Consider the following 19,314-nt stretch of genomic DNA (forward strand, 5'->3'; position numbering starts at 1 on the left):
CTGAAGAGTTTGCAAGCAATAATGACTGGCCCCTGTTCAAAATATTAAGTGTAGCTGGTACGAGATGGTTCACCACAAGGCAGTCAGCAAAGCAGGCAATCACAATTCAGATGTGGCTTGATCAAATTCAAGGCAGTATAAGATGTGGAACAGACTACAGGCTGGATCATATAAGCCACAAACCACATTAAAAGTATAGGAACTACAGTAGATATTGTGTTCTCACACTTAAACACGATCATGAATGAAAGAGTTTCCCCTGCCTCCAGGCCTTCTTCCCCTAAGACGAGATTTCTGTCTCCAGAAAATTCGATCCAGTTGCATGAAGCACCTTGGGTACCGTGAGTATCTTTGCATAACAATGTCATGTCAAACAAATTCCTGCCTGCTCCGTGTCTACTACCTGATGTATTGTGCCCCAAAATGGTTTTGACTACCTGCCACCTCAGCAACACCTAATGGCTATGAAATAACCAATTGCAGAGGCAGCTGTGAAAATGAAAAGTAAAATTAGGGGGGGCGAGGGAGTTGCAAATCCAACCCATCAGGTGCTGATGTGCTGGGAGAATGGAGGGAAGAGGAAGGCCAGCTGCGGACAGGTTTTGTCATCCACTTCCCAAATGAGATATGATGTCTCTGAAGTGTCATGCAAATGAGTGATGGTGTGGAAGAGCTTTCTAATTATTAATGATTGTTAATCAGTTCATTGATAGTGATGATCCACTTTGTAAGAGGGACAATTTACTTTCCTCTAGAGAGTAGAGCACCCCTCCTTGTTTGCAACCCTGTTGTGAGCTGTGGATGTGTGTGTGGAGGGGCAGAAGGGGGAAGCAGGATATTTCGGTACTCAGTGCCTGATGTTGAGGCACCATTATGGTTCTGGCAGCACCCGCATCCCCACGGATGCTGTGTTGGGTCCCTTGGAGATGGGAAATCAGTGCTCCCCAGCATGTTTAAAGCAGATGTAATTAAAGCCTTCCCTGCCTGCCACAGAGCATATGGGACATGTTAGCAGAGTAATTAAATTTTGTGAAGAGAGTCTTTGCTGGAAAGCTGGAGAATGGGTCAATGGGAGGCAAGGGGAGCAGCAGTGCTGCTGTCCATCCACCTTCGGGATGGAGCACACTGCCCCTCATCACCTCGGGTCCTCATTCCAAATCGCTCCTTGCACAACAAGCTGAGAAAATAATTAAGTGGTGGCACATTTGCATTTTTTTTTACTGAGTTTGTATATGCGAAAAACTATTGGGGAAGCTGGTCAGGCTGTACAGATGAAAAAGAAGTGTATTTGTGTGCGTGTGGGAAATGATGAAAAGGATTTCTGAGCAGAAAGGCACATGTAGGGGGCTGGGGAGTAGAAGGGGCAGAGAAGAAGGGAGTGGGGAGAAAAGTCTCATTCTTGTTGACATGCAAAAAAGATATGTAGTGCACATTAAATTTGCCAATTAGTGGAGCTGCAGAAGGATAGAAATTGCTCATGAATTGGAATCACTGTGAGAAATGGAGGGAGTGGGATCAGAGAGGCTGGAAGGCTTGGTTTGCGTGGTTCAGGATGGGAGGTGTCTTTTCTTTACCAGGTGGAACTTCCGTTTTGGCAGTCTTTTTCACTTAAAAAGAGAAAGGTGACCTCATTTTTTAAAACAAAATAAAAGGGTCAAATAGTAAGTCAGTTTAAAATTAATTCCTCCCAGGGCTGAATAAGTTATTTGTAGTTGTCCCACAATGAATATTGTTTTAATTTTCTTGCCCCCCAAAATGAGATTTGCCTCAAATCAAAGCTTATGAATTATACTGTTTCTTTCTCTGCATCTTTTGGTGCACCTTTTGAATCTCGTATTCAGCCCACATGGTGTTTGTGCAACTCTCACAAAGAAGACAGTTCTCATAAACACCCAGTTTCACGCAGTGATGATTGTAGAGATTATTAATACACGGAACGGGTTTATCTTTTCCTGAGGACACATCTATAATGACCCACCCCTTTCCCTCCATTCAAGATGCTCGTAGAGCAAATTGTGGGTTGGGAAGGCTGGAAAGTGGTGACAGACCACCGACCTTTCTGAAAGGATTGCTGGCTCTGAAGCTTTCATTTGAGGCAGCAGCGAGGGAAGGGGGTGGTTTTGCTTCTGCACTGGTGGGGCACAGTGTTCTCCGTTCAGAGCAAGCGTGTGGTGGCTTTCGAATAGCACAGGCAGCTGTGTTTGAAGAAGTGCTCCCTAATTACCCTCCTGCTTGACGAGAGCGACAGCCCATTGTGCTGGCCCCAGCTGTATGGCTGCTGGTCTCCTGCCATCCCTCGCAAACCGAACGGGGCAGTGGGATGCGTGCTCCTCTGGCAGCCCCTTCTCCTTGCTATGGGGCACTGCACCCCGGGCACGTTACAGCAGCCTTGACTAGCAAAGCCCAAGTCCTGGCGTTTCTCTATGACACCGTACCTCTGTAAGTATTTTGGGTTGTGAAACACAGCTGAGAAATGCAAGGAAAGGGAGAAGGAGTTGGACTGGGGCTTTGCTTTGGGTAAATCTTCTTGTAGTGTAGAATTCTCAGAACTGCTGAGACATGGAAAAATATATCCTTGGCAGTGATGTTGATTTGGTGCACTGGAAAGAGTGCTCTATCAGCTTGTCCACAGGATCCAGCATCACCTCAGCTAGTCCAGAGAGATCAACTCACAAGATATAGGGAAAACCCTTCTTTTACCCTATTCTGATGAGTAAAAGATTCTGATTCTCCCTTCTTTTACTTTATTCTGATTAGTAAATATTCTGATTCTCCCTTCTTTTACCCTGTTCTGATGAGTAAAAGATTCTGATTCTCCCTTCTTTTACTTTATTTTGATCAGTAAAGATTCTGATTCACCCTTCTTTTACTCTATTCTGACAAGTAGAAGATTCTATTTCTCCCTATGCTGATGAGCGAGGAGCAGGGTTTTAAGTGAACGAGTGATGCCGGAAAGCAGAGTCACAGCAACTGTTTACAAGATTAACTCTGTCTGGCTTCATATTTGCTTAACATATGCCTCAGTATCTGCATCACTCCTTTTCTGGAGATCCCTTGTTTCAGCTGGAGAGGGTAGCAGTGACTGACAGTGTGGATCTCCTGCAATCGCCCCCAGTTCTCCCCTTGTCAAAGCATTTTTTTCTTAAGGATGAGATGTGCACACCTCAAAAATACTGAGCCAAAAAAACCCTAGCAGCTGTTCTGCACAGTGGAAAGTTCAGAATGTTTCAGTGTTGTTTTCCCCTCATTTCTAGTTAGAAGTTATAGATTGGAGGCTCCCTGCAAGTCATTAAAACTCTTCCATCTAGCATTGATTCTTCCAAAATACTGTCTTCCCCAAAGAGTTTGCTCATCTTTTGGAAACGCTTCCCTTGATAGCTTCTTTTGCCCCACATGGAAGCTGCTTCTTTATCTAATTGCTCATCAAGAGCAAAGCTTTCCCTGCACCCCACCTCAGCTTGCTGGATTATGGGTCAAGCTTGTCAGACTTGTAAGTCTGCGTAATAGTGGATGCTTTAGAGATCTAGGGTGAAGGAATTCAGATCTTTGGTGCTTCTCCAAAGCTCCTGGCCTTGAGAGACTCTCTGAGTCAGTATACACAGATATCCTTGGGCTACAAAAGGGACCAAACCCCACAGTTCTGCCTGGAAGCCCTGGCAGCGTGCTGATCTCCAATGCCTACTGCAGGAACATGATGGGATTTGTGCCAACTTCACCTGATGTACTCTGTGTGCCATAGTCAGATAAGCTCTGCCACATATTGGGAAAATCCAGGTGCAGTTTAGGAGCTGGATTTGCAAGAATGCTGTACTTCCATGCAGAGAGGAGCAGGACCTCACAGTGACGAGAAAGTTGTTCTTACTGCCCCACTACAGTAGCACATGTATGTATCTGGGAATGATGGTAAAGGCTGTCAGAGGGCTCCCGGCTGTGGCAATGCACTCACTGAGTGAAAGACACCGTCCCCTGACCTCTCTATTCCCAACTGTATCAGAATTAAGGGTATCAGCAGTGCTTTGGATGTAGCATGTCCACATCTGATGGTACTGTGTCACCTTCATACTTTCTGGCAGCTCCGTTTTGTGCAGTATCCTTCCCGCAGCGGCTGCTGCAGGACCCTGCCAGCTCAGGAAAAGACTCCTTTGTTTCATCTGCAGAACAGAAAGATGGAGAGAGTCTGTTTAATTAGTATGTGCTTCCTACTGTGTGCTCAGGAGGATGGAGCTGCGAATATCACCAGGCTGTGGGCCATTTCCCTGCTATGCCAAACATGCCATGCAGCTGCCAAGGCGTGAAGGAAGCACGGATGGGAAGGTTGTAATGGGGAGGGCTACCTTGGATGCGGTTATGTTGCACAAGCAAATGCCTTTTCTTCAAAGGGGCCTGAGATAGTGCTGCTTGAGGTACCTACACCTGCAGAGCTCCTGGTTTCTCCTTTGCTTGGCTTGGCTAGCAAAAACTTCATTTACAATTTGCTTTGCAACATCCCAGCTTGGCAACTGCAGCAGTGAGAGAGAGAGGGAGAGTGAAGAAGAAATATGTAACTAGGTCAGTCTGCTCCACATTACAGCTTCATCCTTTACCCAGGGAGGAGTTGTGGTCTTTGCCTGCCTCTTGCTGTTCCCATTCAGTCACTTGATGGGGTTCCTAGCTACTATGAGCCCGCAACCTTCAGATCAAGACTTTTTCTTCTTCTTTTTTTTTTTTGTTTCCTTAACTTGGCTTCCACGTTTGACTCTGCTTCTTTCAACCTGTGTTCAGAGGCTCACAGTGGAAGAAACCTTTTGCTGTATTTAATTGTAAAAGTTCCTTCCCTATAAAAGTCTTGGCAAACTGGGCTGGCTCAGTGGTTAGTGCTTTGCTCTCCTCCTTGTAGGGGCAAAGTTCAGTTACTCAGCGCCTGGCTGCTTGTTCGCTTGTCTAAGAAGGAGTTTTTAATCACAGTAGGAATGGATGGTTTGGCTTATTCACAGCAGGGCTCCAATGCCAATAGCCAACAGGTCTCTTGCTCAAATATTGCATGGATCATTAGTGAAAGTTTAACTGTTTTGTGGCCAGAGCATGAGGAGTTGGTGGCTCAGCCTGTTTGCTGGTGGGTGGATATGCCGGTTCTGTAAATTCATGCACCCAATGAGCACCAGGTGATTACCCGTTTCACTCTTTGCACCCCAACGCGTTTATGCTATTTGCCACATACCAAGTCATGCATTGGGTGGAGAGGGTCAAGCCCATGCAGATGTCTTTGGAGGCAAAGGGATGCAGGTAGGGGAATGGTGCATCAACTGTGTGCATCCCCAGGAAGAGACCATCCTGCCTCCCTTATACCTCAGCTCATTCCCCCATGGACAGATGAGCAGAGCTGTCCTACTGCAAACCTTTCCCATCTCCTCTATGTCAAGCTTTCCTCCCCGAGAGCTTTGGCTAGCCCCTCCACTAACCACCTTCCCCCCTCGTGCTGATCCCCACTGATGCCTTCTTGACTTGTCCCCCTTTTCCTCTGCCTCTTTGGACTGAAGCTGGAGAGACAAAGTTGCACAGCGAGGCTGCTTTAATTGGCTTTGGAAACACTGCTGGTTTGGTATCATTAATACTATCACTATGAAAGTAAATAGAGATGGCACATATGGGCCATTAGTAAGCAGCATGTTAATTATGGTGAGGTGCTGCATTACTCACTTTGTGCTAGATCCTGCCCTCTGGCAAGTAGCACTGTCATCGTGCTGTCCTCCCTGCAAACAGGAGGACTGGAGATGGGTGCCGCGGGCAGAGCGCATCCTTAAGTCAGCTTGTATAACTACCTGTGCCTGTGCAGGGAAGCTCTTTGTTTCACTGGGACTGGATCTATGAGCAAAAGGCAGTGGAAGTTGGGGTGAGGCACCGGGGATCATGTGGAAGAGGGGCCCTGCTTGTCGAATATTAGTGAGCATTTAAGAAACAAAAATGATTTTTTTTCTTCTTATTAATGAATCTTGCAGAGCTCAGGTTCAGACAGTATTTGCAAACCATGGGGAGAAAAAGATTTAAAAACAACAACAACAGAAGAGCATTAGCAGGAAATAATCTCATCAGCCCCAACTCTCCAGCAGCGCTGAAGACAGGAAAATGATGCCTTTTTATTAGCCTTATTGTCTTTAATTAAAGCGTTCAGCAGAACCCTCTGATAATGGACTGCGAGTGAGGTCGGCAGCATTTGTAATAACACAATACAGGGTTCAATTAAGTTGTACTTTTGTCGCTTTTCATCTCCAGTTTAAACAAGCTAGCAATATGTACAGAATGATTACCTTTCCGAGCTGGGGAAAAAGGAGGGGGCACAGGGGCTTGGGAAGACAAATCACTTGTTGCTGTATAACTGATGCTGTAAAACCACTCTGTTTCCCCACAGCATTTTCATGTGTTCAGCCAGCTTGCAGGATCCCCCCTCATCACCACCCGACAGGCTGGCTGTAATTTGGCTGCTATATTGCAGCCATCAGGTGTGTCTTTCTATGCCACATTTCCCTATCACTGTGGGTAACCACTGCAGGTTTCCTAAACTCGAACCTTTGAAAAATATATTTTTGATGGTTGCGGTACCTAAAGAACTCCAAACAAACAGAGGATCAGAGATGGCAGAAGAAAAGATCAGAGGTCCAGGAATAACCATTTGAGCTGGAAGACTGTGGATGATTGACAAGCAGTTGATATTTGCTGCCCCTTTTTTTCTCTGCTCTTTTGAATTATTGGTCATAAAATACCCTGCAGTCGCACTCTTCCTGTGTCAGAGAGAGAGAGAGAAGCCAAGTAAAGACCCACATGGCTAACACTTAACTTTATCTTCACCATTAAGTAATGCTAAATTAGAATGAAATCGTGCTGGTAATACAGGTGACAGCTATATGAAGACCAATTGAATTCCCTATGATCAGTGCCATTAAAAGGAGCTCACTGGCAGAATTCATGATGATGGGACACTTACTGTGTATATAACTCATGTTCACACAGGAAATTCGTGGTAAATCTGGCCAGTGTTTTATCTCAGGCTTTAAAAAAAAAAAAAAAGGTGGTTTTTAAAGCTTCTGTTCAGATTCCCATCTTTCCAGACTTGATGTAAATTTGCAGTAGCTTAATGGCACTGCTAAGCCACTGTGGTGGAGGGGAAGAGATGTGGATGGAAAGCAGGGTCTTTACTGAGGCTTCTGGACAGAGGAGCTGGGTGATTCTATGTCTCATGTTGATGTTGCCTGGGCTGTGCAGCTGTTTGCTGCCACCCAGAGATGCTCCTTCATGGCCTGGGGCAGGAGCTATTGCTGGTGGGACTGTGAAAAAGAGGATTGAACTGTACTCGATCTCAGGCACAGCTGTCGCTATAGTGACAGCAGGGCTATGTCACTTGCTGCTTCCATCCTGTCAAACTAAACAGTTTTTGGATAGGAGTCTATGCCTATGTAGCTTTAGTGCATGAGTTTTCCTTGCCAGGGTTGGGGGTTGGCAGGGATATTGTTAATCTCTCTGTGTTTATGACACAAGAAGATGCTATGGGGAAGGTAAAATCAAGGTCTTCTTCCCAGTGCTGTCTGTCCTACGGCTGCACCCCATGCTGGCACGCTTTGTCACACGAGGACGCTACCCTCTGTGTACGAGCAAAAATTACAGTTGACGTAATTACTTTCTGCTTCTTCACAGCCCAGTTGTACCTGAAAACAGTTCATTTTGTGTGTTTTTACAGTCTCTCATGTAGTGCAGCTATCCGCTGTTAAACAGCTGTTCAGCTCCACCCTAGAAAAATAGCTTCAATAAAGTGCATTTCCCATACAGGTCATATATTGGTTAATTCATCCTTTTGGGAGAACTTCCAGACAGGAAATGTGGAGGCAGAGGAAGTTGTCCCAGCAGAGCACAACAACTGTTAAATTAAATCCAATCCTGGCTCCCACTACCTGCCATTGTTACCGACATAAAAAGAGAAAGAAAAGGCCAAGCTTCGTCAGGGCTGTGTCACCACCACTGCTGCGTGCTCCATCTCGTGGGGTAGCTGTTGACCTTTGTTTCCTGGAGAAGGTGAGTGAATTTTCATATAGTAACTTAACTTCTGTAATTCAATAGCCAGTGGGGTTTTTTGTTTGTTTGTTTTATTTGGCTAAGGGCATCGCCATACTTATGCTATGTTCTGGCTGAGGTGTGAATGGCAGGTGAAGGGTTACCCTGGTGTGTTCAGTCCCCTTCATTCACGATGCTGAAGTCTGTGGAAAAGGGAAAACACATTGGAGCTATATACAAGCTGAATTGACCTCTGGTAGATTTTACAGTTCAAGGAGGTTCAAAAGGCTCTTCCTCTAACTGTTCCTCTTGGATCATATACTCCACCAAACCTGTTTGGGCTTGTGGATACAATTTTGTATGGTTGTGGCAGAAGTCAATTCTGTGCAGACCCAGTCTGTCGTGTGCTCCACATAGCTTTGCTATTATTGCACCCTGACTGTTACTGAGACAATTTCTTGCCTATTAAAATGCAGTTACGGCCTGGAAAGCGATAGTGTAAGAATGGCTTATCAGTGCTCCATAGCTATTTGCTCTAATCATCCATACCAAAGGCTTGAGAATGCTCCCACAGAAGCCAATAAGACTTTTACCATTGACTTCAAAGGCAGCAGAGAGCAATTTAGCTGCTGCCACCAGACAAAGCAGGTTAGGCTACAGCTGGTACTTCCACAGCTAACTTGGCTCTGAAATCCTGACAATCTAAATGTATTTTTGCTACATGGGATGTTTAAAAATAGACAAGACAAAGTAGCAGGGAAAACAGATTGCTGGGAATATTCCTTCACTGGTAAGAGAAATGGACTAGCTGAACTTAGCAGGGCTTTTCCATCTTCAATGTGTATGAGTCTATGATTTTTGTCAGCAAACTAAGCACTTCTGAGCCGGAGGCAGCACAGAAAGCCGCTAAAAGCAATTTAGAGGTGCTGGTATCATAATTTTTCAATCCAAGAGGAACTTCTGGTTTTGCATATATTGTAGGGCTCTGAAAGATTCCCCTGAATCCAATGAGATACCGTGTCTAAGTGGAGACGATCCCATGGACATGAATCAAAAGACATAATAATGTGAATGTCTTGATAAGGCTGTCCTCCCAGCTGCCCCATGGGAGGAGAGTGCGCAACGTTGGAGAAGATCAAAGAAGCATCTACAACTAATAAATCACCAATAATGGGTGACTTTCCCTGCCCACATATAAGCAGGCCAATGATGTTTAGTGAATCAATGTCTCGATACTCTAAATTATCCTCGGAACAGTTACTTTGAAGGCGTGCAAGACAAGGGTTCATTTTCGATTCTGCATTGAGTAATGTGGAGGATGTTGTTCAGGACAAATAGCTTCCTACGAACTAGCAATCATAGTCTAGCTTTGTTTGTCCTCCTCATGGACTGCATCAAAACTTGGTCAGGAACTCTGATCTCTGGAAAGGAGAAGCTAAAAGAAGTTGGAGTAATAAATGAGACTCTGAGCCAAACCTCTCAGACTATATATAAAGACAGTTTACTCATCCCACCTATTTTCCCAGAGGCAAGCAGGAGGTCTGCGTATATGGTAGAAGGCAGGCAGGCAAAAGATCAATGAATACCCTTTGCTAGAAGTGGGGTCAGCCCAGGGAAGCCAGGAGGAAGGAGCACAGACCTGGGCAGGTCTGGCATAGAGGCTCTCTGCACTCCTTGCAGTGTGAGATTAGGCAAGAGAAAATTCTGACTGAAAACTGGAGATACCTTGTCATTTCAGTGGGCAACCGCAGAGGAGCCTCTGCTGTCCTGTGCTGGGTACTGTGCCTGCTGGGCCCCACTCCAGTGGTCTAGGCTGGGAACTCACCCTTCTGGAAGACAACCTGGGCATCCGCCTCAGCTCCTCAGAACTGCTTGGCTGACTTATTGAAGTGGGCTCGATACAAACCTGAGCCTTTCATTAGCTAGGTTTTCCACTTGGGAGGAGAAGCTACGACTGAATTGACCTTAATGCAAAATTAAAGCCATTTAAGCAGGTAACAGCCAGACAGCTGGGTGCAACCATGCGATGGAGGCGTTTGTCTCTATTTGCAGACAAGCTGTGGATGCGTTTCCATTTTGCTCAACTTTTGTTGCTTGTTTATTTAGTTAATAAGAGACAGCAATCTGCCTCATACAGCCGTGCAGACAGCAGAGCAGAGAGCGCCCGAAGAAGGGCTTTTGTTAAACACTTGCTGGCCTTATGGTGCTGGCTGTGTATCACCAGCTGCAGCAGAGAGCTGGAGGGAAGATACTAGCCTCTAACAAAGCTTTTCCTCTAGCAGGGCAAATCCTGTATTGCTCCATCAGTTTAGGTACAGGAGTAATGACTTCCCACCCCTGGGTTGGAGTTATGTCATTACCAAGAGACTGGGCAGCGTATCACCGACTCCCTGCACCTCACATTCAAACCTATGGCATTTGGACTGGAGTTGCCAAAGTGTTGATGTAGCTTAGGAGACAGACAGGAGGAGGCAGCCAGACCTTTCTGTCCATGATAGTGCTTTAGAGAATGAAAGGAGAAAGAAAGCAGCGTGGACAGATGCTGCAAAATTTCTCCCTCATCCATCTCTGCAGGAGGACTAATATTGCATTTTGGGGAAACGCTTTGCCCTTGTCCTGTCTTCTGCTGCTGCATCCAGCAGCCCTTTCTGAATTTTTAAGTGTTAGTCTCACTACCTCCTGCTTTTAGCAGTCCGCCTTAGATGTCATAGATGCTGTTTGTTTGTGAAACACAGCTGCTGGCTTCATGAGTTACCGGTCTTCCTCTTTTGTGGCAAAGTTGTTGATCGCTAGGAACACCAGCTGTCGCACTATGGCCTTGTGTTGCAGGTGTTTACTGAAAAAATGATGGACTGAGGTGCATGAACTCATTTTAGGGGACCATCATGCAGACAAGAGATGCTGACCTCTGATTCTGGACCTGTATTGCAGACATATGCTAAAGGGCTCCCACTGTGCTTCCTCTCTGTGGTGTAAACTGCCATCTCATCACAATGCCACCGGTGTCCACATTTTACAGCATGCGTTTGGATGTCTGAGTTGTTGGCCTGGGTGTATAATTTCCAGCACTGTCCCCAGAAATCACCTTTTTACAGTACAGGTCTTTGCATCAGGTTCTTCAGCATATCTGCATTTTCTCTCCCAGCCCCTTGACTCCCATATCTGGTCCATTTCTTCCCAAGGTGCTCTGAGTACCTTTCTGTGGTGTGAAGGGCTTGGATGGTAAATGAAAGAGCAAAGAGAGGGAGTCTCCTTGGGAGTACTCAGAAATTAAACAGAGGAGGCAACAGCGAACATCTCCCAGCAGGCTCTGACCCAGCGATCGCCAGAGGCAGCAGAAGTCTCCTGGAAAATACTATCTATAGTTTTTAGATTGGTTCCCAATTGTCTCGAGAATGCATTAGGGACCCCAGCCCCACCGTGCTAGATGCTGTGCACACGCATACACGCATCTCTTCAGGCATATATGCACATTAAATTAGATGCTTTTGGATCTTAAGTTTATCTGGCTATTATGAATTCACAGGTCCTCTTGGAGCACAAAGGAACAAATGATACCGAGTTTATCTGTGCTTAGCTGCTAATTAGGAGGGTTTTAGGACATACAATTTGAGGTGTTACCAATTAACTCAATTGTGGACCAAGACCAAAGCTGTTATTTGGTTTGTCATAGCAATTGAAAGCCAAATAAACAAATGCTAGTGTCTTTTCGCTCTTTCCCCTGCGCTTTAGCACAGCTGTGCAGCAAAATAATAATAATTTCATTGTCTACTTTCCAAAACTCTACATTTAAAGCAGATTGTAAAAGATTTCCACATGGTTTACTTTGCCTAATTATTACAAAATCAGGACCTAAATCCCAGAAGAAAGACTATATCCTACTTAACCACTCCCCCCCTCAAAACCTTACCAACCAAAAGACAACAGATGAATGAATGAAATATGTCAGAGTTTGTGCGTCTGTTGTTTATGATCAGGAGTTTTGAAAGAAAACATGTGAGGTAAGTACTTGATGTCCACAGGACTTCAGAGGGACATAGTATTAATTTCATTGTGGCTCTTCTGAAAACTGAATGTAAAAAGACATCTCAGCTGTGGAGAAATAAGAGAAATAATAGAAATCTGAAGAAGTTGTTGTTTTCTTCTTGATTTATCTTTTAAACTTTGGAATCTTTTCTAGTTTCCCAGGAAGCCGCCTACCATACAGTGGGATAGCTTGCTGTTTTTGTAAACTCTTCTGGTGGCCAGCTCCACCTTGAGATGACCTTGGCCCTCAAAGGCCTCTGCTCAGCTGGAGGATTGATGGACTTGGAAGAAGCCAAGCTGATGGGCATGACGTGGAGCAGGAAAAGCAAAGTGAAGGGTCTCAAATACCAGACAGAGGACTGACGCTACATCTGAAGCTGTAGAACAACTACAGAGGCTTCACAGGTTTGTCCTCCTCTCCATCTTTCTCATAGTCTTTTTTCACCTTCAGCTTGGTAGTACAAATGTGAGATAGAATGCAGCAGATGAAAACAAAAATGCACACGGTCCTGGTGTCTTTATGTGTGGTGATGGTAAGCCCACAGAAGTAGGTGAGCTCTTAGCCTTCAGCAGTTCCCTTTGAAGGTCCCATCTAATTAGGAAGATCCTGGGTTTTGATATTATTTATGTTTTTAGCAAGTTGGTCTCTTCCAAGACAGCAAAGAAGTCCAGCTGGGAACCCATATGGGGAAAAATATATATATTCTATAAACTTGTTATCCCTAGAAAGCTTCTTATATGCACTATGTGTGAGCTCACTCTATACACCTACTCTTTACCACAGCCTGATTTTAGACATTACATGACACATAGTCCCACTGATACCTGTCAGCATTTCCATATACACTTGGAGTCCACTGTAATGCAATTGGTGCTCTCTTTTAGAGAGAAAAAAAGTTTTCCTGGTCTTCCCACAAGTTTCTGGCTACCCCTAGAGGCCTCAGTTGTTATTGATTTCCACGTGGCCTCCATGGGTGGAGGACCAAACTCAACCATCTCTGATTACTTGTTGGAAAAATGCAACCCAGGTAGTTGGAGACTGTCACCAGTGGCTTCCTTTAACAACCTGGCAGTGGCGATACCGAGGCACAGTCCAAGATTCAGTGTCGTGTTGGACTGAGTTGCAACCTTAACACCATTTAATTTAACACAGCAGATACACGTCCAGTTACTGCAGCAGTGGTGGTAGGGGTAATTTATAAAGTTATTGGAAGCCCACTTGGTGTAGATACCCATATTTTCAGGAACACAGACTGGGTGTGGCAGATAGGTCTTTCTCTCCTCTCACGTCTGTTTTAAGCTGACCAGTGGTGGTCATGGTGGTGCATCCCTGCGCCAGGAAATGCCTGACCCTTAGCTGAGGGGAAGCTACAGCTATAGGCACATGCGCTTTAGCTATTCCAAGGGTGTTGAAAACTGCATTTTAAACTTGCCTCAGAGCTGGTCATGTGGAGAGGCATACATGTGCTTACAGCACTGCAAGAACATGTATGTAGGTTCCAGACCATGCTAATGCAGGCATATACTGATGTGCTGCAAGCTGAGATCCCCAACATCTGAAGGCGGGTGCCCCCAGCCCACAAGAAATGCTGTTACACTGTCAGCTGGGGTCTCTCCTTGATAAAACTGTATCCCCTCACTTCCTGCATTCGTTCACTTGTCAAGAGCAGATTCGTTTCAACACAGTGGTTTCTAAATTTTCTCTGATGTAACCATTGTTTAACACTGCAGCCCTTCCAAGCACCTTACATAAGGGAAAAAAAAAAAAGAAAGAATTAAACATGAGAAGCTTAAAAATAAAACTATTAAAAGGAAAGAGAAGCTGTTTTGTGAGCAGCAGGAGTAATGTGGTGCCTCTGGGAGAGGATATGTTGAGCCAAAGGAGATGTTCTGCTTTTAGGCAGTGCCTTTCATTGTATGTCAGTGAAGTTCTGTGCTTTTCTGAAGTTCTTAGGTGCACTGCTTTTAGAAATGAGCCTGTTCTTTCACTTTGCTCTTGCAAAAACCGCGACTTTCATACTATTTCCCAAGCCAATCTTCTCGTACAGACTGCAGCCAAATTTTTCCCTTCCCTAATTAACCCACATGGTTTTTGAAGAAGTTTTAGCCTCAGAGAACATCAAATTTAGCTCTTAGCCTGGAGCCAAGCTCTGGGCTAAAGAACACATGTCGTTTTAGGAATTCATGCAGATGCACCTTGACATCTGGGATGTGATATGTCGCCTGCACACTTCCCCATTGAGATAATGAGCAGTAGTGAGTATTGTTCGTGCTGCCGATAGATGGGGGAAAAAAGGCTTTTCCCACTCATTCCAATGCTTTTGTCCAAGCTATGCAAATAATTGTAGGAGACTTCTTTGACACGTGCAAGTCTCTTCTGTTGATATTTGTCTGTGTGATAACTCAATTGTCTCATTTACCCCCAGGTTCATTCTGAGAGCAGTGTGCTGCAGTGTTTCCTAAGTTATAACCCCATGAGGGATGGAGTTTTCTGTTGAGCTTTTGTTACCATGGCTAACTCTCTGTCGTGTGAAAAGGCAGCCAAAATCATGAAACTCATACATTTTTCTAGTGTGATTTTGGAATGCCTTTATTAAAGCTTGGTTTAAATACATCTGGTGACCAGTATATAGTGAAATTCAGGTATGGAGAATGGGGCTAGAAGGGACTTTCAGAGATCATGAGCCTCAATTTAGGATCAGCCAAGTTCCTCTCTCTGCAGTGAAAAAACTCTGTCTGCATTAGGCAAGAACAACTGAACATGCACCTAATGTCTCATTTACATCAGGCACCTTTATGACTCCATTATTTGGGCACTCAGTATCTGAGGCATCAGTACCACAGCACTGTAATCCTCAAAGTGTTCTTGAGCTCTCTCTCCTACACAGCTGTGACTCATTTTCTCTATGTTCTAAGTGATGATATTTGAACAGGTATGGAACAGAGACAGGGAAAGATGTGTCCAAGATGCTGTCTTTCACAAAATCTAGTCCAGACTGAACAAAGGTAAAGCCTTGATGAGCTACATATGCATCATGTCCAGAACATCTATAGGTATAACAGAACGTGGGTAGATGATGACGACTTTGAAGTGCGTAAACACCATCACTCACTCCTTTAGAACGAAAGCAGAAACAATGATGTGAAGCCTAGATATTTTGGACCCTCAAGATTAATTTTTTTACAAACTGCCTGTTGTCCAAGAAATATTGTGGAAAAGAACTGGTAGAATAATTTAGAATAGCAATAGCTTGTGGAGCATAGTAAACATCTGGGACACCATTCCTGAGCAAGAGAAAGTAGACAAATCCATGATTTTCTGTGACTTACTACTTTAACTCTGGTAGCAGCATTGCTTTCGATTTGATGGGAGTTTTGTTGAGTTTTTTGAAAGAACTTGCTCAACAAAGAAAACAATTTTCCTCTGGGATAAACAACTTCCCGGAACTGCACAACTCCACTGGTTTTTAATCCAGTCTGTGTGCCCACAGCAAGTGGTCTTTCATTGTCTGGCCAAATACCAGCATCTGCAAGATTCGTGGAAAACCTTTCCTCTTGAGCTACAGAGCACTATAAGGTTTGTAGTACCACAGGGGCTGACTTGAGCCAACAAGCATCGGGGCATCATGTCACATTCTGCAGAGTATAAGCTTTCACCCATAGGAATACAACATGTATTTTCTAGACATTCTGTAAAGAAAACCCTCTGAACGTGAAGTGAGGCTGGCTTGATTTCTGGAGCTGCCTCTCATGAGGGAGGAAAGATAGGAAGGAAGACTGACCGTCTTACACGCTTGCTTGCTTATTTATTCTTAAACCTACTGAGGACCAGTTAAACAGTAATGCTACCCTGTTCTACTCTTCTTTCTGACAGCAAACTCCATCTACTCTTCAAATGTGGTGGTTTACAGTTACATGTGAGATGTAAATAGTGTATTTAAAACCTGCTAAAGTCCAAAGAGTTTCCTCATTAACTGCTACAGGAACGCAACACAGGACCCCTGTTTGTTGTAAGTGGCATGAAGCTTCCCCCTTAGGCTGCTGTACAAGGTGGAGCCAAGCTGTTATCTCTCACCAGGTAGGGCTGATCTGTGGCAAACAGAGTGCTCCGGACACTGAACTGCTGTCATAGCAGGGGAAGGGCATATGGGGAGCACAGAGGAGAACCCTGTCCTACTCTTTCTCTTCTCAAACTAGTTTCTAAAGCAATGGTGCAGAGATTTTTTTTTTGCCCCTGCATCAACCGAGTGGAGAAGTTTTGGCCTGAAATCCTTAAAGTGCTATTTTGACTCTGCCTGGCTTGTAACCTTAAGGGTTTGGATATGTTCTTTTTCTTAATTACTGATCAGCCACTCTCCAGCTGCAGTATTAACACGTAAGGGGATGATTGTCTCCAGTGGCTACTTAAGTCAAACACAAGTCTACTGAACAGACACTGAGCACCAGGAGATTTCTTTTGGAGAGAGGAAAGGTGAAAGGAGAAAGTGCTTTGCAGTTAACATTGCCAATGTGCTTCTGAAGCAAAGGACTGTGACTTTCTGACTTCAGGACGTTATTAATAGTTTTCTCTATCAGAACCTGTGTTCTGAAGGCCTGTAGCTATGTCACCTTGAAGCTGTCATTTCATGGGGATAGTGCAAACGAGGTACAGCAACATCTCATTGTCCCATGCCTTGTCCAAGCCTCCCTGTGGCAGCACAAATGCCAACCAGTGTGTCAGCAGCAAGAGGGCTCTGCAAAGACAGGAGAGGTTGAGGGGCTTTGGGAGGAAAGGCAAACAGTGCCCACTGCGAGCCTGCTGATCCCTCCACAGAGTTTATTTGAGTAGCCTCCTCCTAACTCAGCAGGATGGATAGGCTCAGGTCCCAAAATGAGTGCAACTGGGCTGGTAGTCAGGTAGGCACTGGGAGGGTGTTTCAACACAGAGAGTTTTGGTGAGCTCAGGGAGGCTTGCAGGGGGTTTTGGCTGGGAGAAAGCAGTCCCTGGAGAGAGCAGCAGATGCATTGTGCAGCCCTTGCTGTTCTGGGCCACCATCTGCTTTCCTTGCCTGGCTGGAAGGATGCCATAGAGCTGAAAGCATCAGTCAAACCTGCTTGCGCTCACATCCAGAGCACTTCCTCCATGCATGCCCTAAACCTGTGCTGGAGCGCAATTCCACCACTTTATTCATCCCCCAGGCTGCCAATTCAAGTATGATTTACCAATCTGGACCCAAGGATGAAGGTGGGATGTTAACTTCAAAACTGGCCTCACTGGGTGCTGTGGGGATCTGAGCAGTGTGGGTCATAGATATCCTTGCGAGTAGCTCCCTTCTCTCTATGCTGCGAAGAGCAGATGCAGCATAAAAGCTTGCTTTTGGAGATGGCATGATTAATCTTTGCTTCTTAGAGGATGACAAATATATTATATTCGCTGACATGCACATGCATTCTCTTCGCCTGATGGGTGACCCTTGTCTTAATGCCAAGTATGCGAGGTCCAGCTCTGTAAACTATGAGGAGAGCTTTGCAAGCTCATTAATGCTTTGAAGTCTGCTCATTAGGAGCAGATTCCTCAGGAGCTGGCGAGCGCAACACTCTTTGTGAGCATGGCTTCATTTGATATTTATGTGGGTGCTGCAGCTGGAGGCATCTAGGGATGCTGAGCTGCGATTCTGCACATACAAACCAGAGTAGTAGATTGCTGTGACTGTAATGCAAAGGGTAAAAGGGAAGCAGGGAAAGTTGCTACCCTCTCTTGGCACCTGAGGGCTGAATTTTCCTCCTGGCACCATTTTTTCATGTGAATAAATTGACCCAGTCCTCCGCTGAGCTGGGGACCTGCAGCATCCCCCAGTGGAATGTCTGGGATCTGTCTGCTTTGCTTCCTGACATTCCTGAACTGTCACTGCAGGCCAGGGTGACCCTTCCTAGCTGAGAAGCTCTGTGTTGCTCTGTTTTGAGACCCCAAACCATCCTTTTTTTCTGGCCAGTGCCTCTCACCTCTGCAGCAGCCAAGACCTCCAAGAGGCTCAGCTACTCCCTAGGCACAGTCATTAGCAGTACCATCGGAAGCAAGGAGGGATTTGCTCTTATCTTCAAGCAGAACAGGGCCAGGACAGCCTGGCAAAGCTTGTCTCCAGCAGATGGGGTCCTCTGGTGAAAAGGCCTGGTCAGGCTTCTCTGTGTGGGCATCACTGGGGGCTGTGGCCGTGTGAGGTTGGTGCAGGGAGCCAGGTGATATGGGGATCCCGTGGGAGGGGGAAGGACTGGGAACGGGTTATAGTGTCCCTCCAAAGTGATGGCAGCTCTGCATGAAAGCTGTTGGCCTGGAAAGAGTGAGAGTGGCTGAAATCGAAGGTGGAGATTACTAAGATCCTGTGGCTTAAGGGCTAAAGACCTCACTCACACAGGTATTTGGGAACTGTGGGTTTGAATCCCACATGATTCTACAGAGAGTTTTGTGGATTTAAGGGTTTTTTTTTTTCCTTTTCCCAAGGCAGCAAAAAAAGTTGTACCTCACCCCAAAAAGGTTCCTCTGCTCCACTGTCTTTCCCAACTAAACTCCCTGGTAGTCCCAAATGTGGACTGGAGAGGGTGAGAAGTGGGATCCAAGGTGCAAGAACAGTTTTTTTAACCATGTGGGATGAGGCTGAGACCCTCTAGAGATGCCCCTCCTGCACCAGGATCCCTGGTAGCATTATCACTGGTGACTATGGTCCTTGAGTGAGGATCTACTGCGACACATAGGGGCTGTGCTGTCCTCCATGGCCCATGAGACCAGATGCCTCCCAGAGAGATGTTTCACCAGTTTCCTTGGGGCATAAAAGAAAGAAGTGAGGACAGAAAGGTGTTGCTGAGCTCGGGAACAGTCTTGGACTGGAACGTTGCAGTCTTGGTGAGGTGTGTACCATCACGAGGAGGGACTGGTGGGCCAGGGGAGAGCCCAACAGCCCACCAGGATGGCCGAGTGGTGAAGGCGTTGGACTTAAGATCCAATGGGCGCATGCCCGCGTGGGTTCGAACCCCACTTCTGGTAGAAGCCTCCTTTTTCTCTTGATCCAAATCGCCAGCCTAACTTTTAAAGCATCATTTCAGAGCAGGGGTGGGAGCTCTGGGCTCTGTGCCCAAGAGCTGAGGCCATTCAACACCCCAAGATGAGAACCCTGGTGGGACCAAACCTCCTTTCCATCCACGCTGAATGTGTAGAGCAATGTGAGCTGGGCCCTGTGGCACACAGGTTATGTCTTTCATCTTTAATGCAGCAGTGCTGAGACTGTTGTGGGCTTG

The 19,314-nt window shown here is 45.6% G+C and overlaps 1 non-coding gene across 1 annotated transcript; it reads left to right on the forward strand.

The window, feature by feature from the left end:
* Window positions 1-18,980: 18,980 nt before the first annotated feature.
* Window positions 18,981-19,063, forward strand: TRNAL-UAA (transfer RNA leucine (anticodon UAA)). The gene has a single exon. It is a non-coding gene; the product is annotated as a tRNA-Leu (tRNA).
* The last annotated feature ends 251 nt before the right edge of the window (window positions 19,064-19,314 follow it).

This window comes from Cuculus canorus, chromosome 11 (genome assembly GCF_017976375.1).
Source record: "Cuculus canorus isolate bCucCan1 chromosome 11, bCucCan1.pri, whole genome shotgun sequence".
Taxonomy (NCBI): domain Eukaryota; kingdom Metazoa; phylum Chordata; class Aves; order Cuculiformes; family Cuculidae; genus Cuculus; species Cuculus canorus.